Source organism: Zalophus californianus, chromosome 13 (assembly GCF_009762305.2).
Source record: "Zalophus californianus isolate mZalCal1 chromosome 13, mZalCal1.pri.v2, whole genome shotgun sequence".
NCBI classification, from domain to species: Eukaryota; Metazoa; Chordata; class Mammalia; order Carnivora; family Otariidae; genus Zalophus; species Zalophus californianus.
This window is the reverse complement of record NC_045607.1, coordinates 25,461,515-25,466,330: the sequence shown is the minus strand read 5'-3', so window position 1 is coordinate 25,466,330 and position 4,816 is coordinate 25,461,515. Positions and strand designations below refer to the sequence as shown.

Sequence of the window (4,816 nt, the reverse complement as noted above, 5' to 3'; positions counted from 1 at the left end):
AAGATTTGGTGGTTCACACAGCATGAGACGTGGAGGAAGAGACACTCCAGGTTGAGAGAACTGCTTTTGCAAAGACACAGGTACAAGAAAGGACTGGGCACATTTGGGAAGGGTGAGCTGGTTAGCATGGCTCTGGTGTCCGTCTAAGAGATGGGAGGTTAAGGTAAGACACGGCCAAAGTTAGGCTTTTCAGTGCCATCATGGAGGCTCATGCTTGACTTCAAGGTCAGTGGATGACAAATGGGTTCCATGGACAGGCCCCCCAGCCTACTTCATCAAATCCGTACATATTTACTGAGCACCTACTGGGTGTCAGGCACAGGAGGGAGCTGAACAGATCTACATTTTAGACTTTAAAAGCTACACTTTAAAAGTGTAGCTCCAGAAAAGCTCTTTCTGTCCACGGGTGCCGTCCCTGTGCTTTAATAAAATGACTTTTTTACACCAAATAAATAAATAAATGAATAAATTAAAAGTATGCTTCAATAAAGCCACACTTTATTGTTTTTCATTTGGGGCTTCTGCATATGATTCTATTATAGGGGGAAAAAAGAGATTTATCCACTAAAAAGAAACGCAAACACAAGAGTCTGCAGCCTATCGCTTGCTTCATTGCGGAGCCACGGCGGGTTTTATTTTTTCTTGGTGGGTGGTGGCAGGTGGGTGTGTAGTGTTATTTCTTTATTTTGTTTTTAGCAGAGGAGACAGATGTGGTCAGATCTATTTTCAAAAAGATAAAGATAATTCTGAGGTTTCTCAGCCCTCGCTTGCAGCCACAGTACAGGAAGCATGAAGCCCACTTCCCGGAGGGCTGTTTCTCTGGGCCCTGAGCTCAAGGCCGCTTCTCTCTACCCTAGTGGGTGCTCCCAAGGATAAGGCTTCTCATCCTTTGGTTCCAGGAGCCAAAAAGAAATGTCAGTTCCTTCTGGGAAGAAACGTGACCTCCTTTGATGCCAGAAGCATGAAGCCAATGTCATCAAAATACCCTCCTTCCCAGGGAAAGAGACAACTCTGAGGACAGCCTGGAGGAGTGGAAAGAGCCCAATCTTTTAAATAATGCAGACATGGGTTCAAATCCTGGCTTGGCCATTTATTAGTCATGTGATCTTGGACAAGTCACTTAGATTGTCTGAGCTTGGGTGTCCTCAACTGTAATGATAATAATTATCACTCACGCTCACCTCACTCACCAGCTATTAAGACATATTACAAAACCATAGCCAAAGAAGTAGGCATGGGACAAAGCAGAAAATGGAAGAAAACATAACTGTGAAACAGATCTAACAATACATGAGAGCTTGTTGTATGAAAGAAGTGACACCAAGAACGAATGGACAAAGGATGGAATCTGTAGTAAATGGTGCTAGGGAAGCTGACTTCTATCCAGATGAAAATAAAGGCACCTTATTATGTGTGTGGTTCTTCAGTTACCTTTGGTTGACTAAAGACCTAAATGTGAAACTTATAACTGTAGAAACTAATAAAAGGGATTTACAGACCTGGTTGAGCAGGTGGCACCATCATGGGAGGTGACATCCGCCACAACAGGGACTGAAAGGTTTGGCGCAAGGAGCCCAAGAGCCAGGACATCTACCAAAGCTATTGGTAAATCTGTACAGATCTCTGGCTGGACAAACCAGCTCTACCTTCAACCAGTTTGTGCTGAAGAGGTTGTTCATGAGTTGCACTAACTGGTAGCTTCTGTTCCTTTCCTAGATGCTCGAGAAGATGAAGCTTGCTGCCAGGAAGACAAAACAACTGTGCTTGTAGGAACTGTAATGGATGATGTGCGTGTCCCAGAGGTCTCCAAACTAAAGGTGTGAGCATGAGCCACATCAAGGCCAGGAACAAGATTGTCACCTTCAACCAGTTGGCCCGGGACTCCCACAAGGGCTGTGGCACCATCCTGTTCTCTGATCCTCAAAAGGGCCCAGAGGTATACAGGCATTTCAACAAGGCCCTGTGAACCCTACACAGCCCCACCAATCCCTATGAGTGCTCCAAGGACTAGAAGTCCCAGTGCACCAGAGGCCAACTGGCCCACCGTGGCTACAAAAACTAACTTTAGATCCTGCCTTGTTATTAAAAAGATTTTGGATGCTGGAAAAAAAATAAACTGATAAAAGGAATATAAATACCTCTCTTTGCCAAATCTGCAAGAATGAAGACCATTCTGAGCAATCAGACTGTCGACATTCCAGAAAATGTCAACATCACTCTGAAGGGATGCAGTGTTATTGTGAAGGGCCCCGGAGGAGCCCTGTGAAGGGGCTTCAGTCACATCGATGTAGAACTCAGTCTCCTTGGGAAGAAAAAGAAGAGGCTCCTAGCTGACAAATGGTGGGAAAAAGAAAAAGACTGGCTACTGTTCACACTATCTGTAGTCATGAACAGAACATGATCAAGGGCGTGTTATACTGGGCTTCCCTTACCAGATGAGGTCTGGGAATGCTCACTTCTCCATCCAATGTTGTTTTTCAGGAAAATGGTTCTCCTGTTGAAATACATCCACAGGGCTCAGATGAGGCCAGGTGTTGCTTGTTCAGTATCTCAAGCCCAGAAAGATGAGTTAATTCTTGAAGGAAATGACATTGAACGTATATAAAACTCAGCTGCTTTGATTCAGCCAGTCACAGCAGTTAAAAACAAGGATATCAGAAAAGTTTGGGATGGTATCTATATTTCTGAAAAAGGAACAGTTTGGCAGACTGATGAATAAGATCTAAGTCATCTAGCTACAGAAACAGCAAGATGCCAGATGATTTTTCAGACTTATTTGTGGTATCTTAACGATACAATAAAAGCTGTATTGATTCTTGGTGGAAAAAGGAATGTGAACATTCTTTTAATCTCAGGGAAGGTTAAGGGTTTATTAAAGGAGATTCCAGATGGGGAAGAGGAGGTTGAAGTGGGCCCTGGAGAGTGGGGTGGGGCATATTTGCCTTGCAAATAGAGACCTCAGTATTGTCTTCAGGGGAGGGGAAGGCTGGACCATGCTTCTGGTTCAGAAGGTTCAGAGGAGTCTGGGGAATTGAAGCATTCAGAGGCATCCACCCAGGTGTCCCTAACTCACTGGCCAGGATCCCAGGCCTTTACCTTGGCCTAACAGACTTCCCCTGGTTGGGCAGTCAACTGTCTTTGAAGTTTAGCCGCTCAGACTACTTTAGGCTTGTCCTGAATTCATTCCCCCTTCCCTCTTTGAGGGATGCAAGTTTCCTTGGATGCAATTAAAGAGGCCCTGTGGCTTCCATTCCTGACTTTCCATTATCTGCTTCTCGGCCTCAGCTATTCATTAGCTTTCTGTAGGGGCATCCATAGTGCTTACTATGGCCATCTAATACTGTGATCTTTAGAGCCACTATTACTCAGCCCCCACCTGACCCCCAAGTCTCCAATGCCTGATGCATTCACTGCCTGCTACCACACTCCACCCACAGCTGCACCATCCAACTCAGCACTGCTACAGTGTGGGGTTTAAGATTTATTTATTTGAGAGAGAGGGAGAGACAGAGTGCAGCGGGGAGAGGGAGAGTCTTAAGGAGACTCCCCGCTGAGCACAAGGCCCGACACAGAGCTCGATCCCAGGACCCTGAGATCAGGACCTTTCAGCTGACTGACTGCGCCACCCAGGGCCCCCAACACTGCCACAAGTTTTAACATTGGGAAGCCACCTTGCGCTAGGGCCTGCCTGCGCTTCACCCCCCCCGCCAGTGATGGGGTCCTCCTTGCCAGCTGAGAGGGGCTAGCACAGCTCCCAAGCCCCCATCTAACCACCTGCTTTCTTGGACCACTCCCAGCACCAGCTGCAGCAGGTAAGGTTCTTGGCAAGTAAACAATGAAATGGGGTTTGGATGGGGGTGGGGGCAAGAGGTGGATCAGGAATCAATGCCTGTGAGGAACTGGGCAAGGGAAGTCACCTGTGACACAGGCCTGACAAGGCCTTGGCTGGTCCCCTGGGAGGCCTGGAGCAAGCCTGGCTGGGCAGAGTTGTCCCCCATCTGGCTGAAGTGGTAGAGTCTTTATACCACCCTTCCCCCCATCACTCGGCCCCCTCATGACCTCATGAAGGGCTGCTCTTTGGGGCTGGGCAGCAAGTCCTTCCTTGAAGGGGGTGCTGGGAGCCTTCCCCATGTCAGCCACAACCCGGGAACGCACTTTACACTTGAAAGCAGACTGTACTGATCATAATAACAGTTAACATTTATTTACAGTGCAGGCTGAGGCTCAGTATCGCATATCCTCAAAGGCAGGGACCATTATCATCCCCATGCTTGTGGGCACAGATGAAGAAATTGAGGCACAGAGTGCTTGAATGACTCGGTCAAGATTGCATAACATGGGACACAATTGAGACTCATTCTGTCTGGAGATGAAAAAAAAAGTCTAATAAAATTCTTTTTTTTAACTTTTTTTAAAAGATTTTATTTATTTGTCAGAGAGAGAGCGCACAAGCAGGGGGAGTGGCAGACTCCCCACTGAGCAAGGAGCCCGATGCGGGCTCCCTCCCAGGACCAAAGGCAGACGCTTAACCGACTGAGCCACCTAGGCGTCCCAGTTTAATAAAATTCTTTTGGAATTTAAAATTTTCAGGAATAGGTAATACAGAGATCTCCTGAACACCCTTCACCCAGGGTACCCTGATGTGAACATCTTGCACAAACGTGCTACGCTTGTCACAACTGAGAAATTAACACGGGTATATTACCATTAACTAAACCAGAGGCTTTATGTGCTTTCCACTAATATACTTTTACTGTTCCGAGATCAAACCAAGATACTACCTTGCATTTAGTGTCCCACAGATTTGGACTCTCCA

General features: G+C 46.6%; 1 pseudogene; it reads left to right on the top strand.

Moving 5' to 3' along the window:
• Positions 1 to 1,522: 1,522 nt before the first annotated feature.
• On the top strand, positions 1,523 to 2,062 carry LOC113935036 (annotated as a pseudogene).
• The last annotated feature ends 2,754 nt before the right edge of the window (positions 2,063 to 4,816 follow it).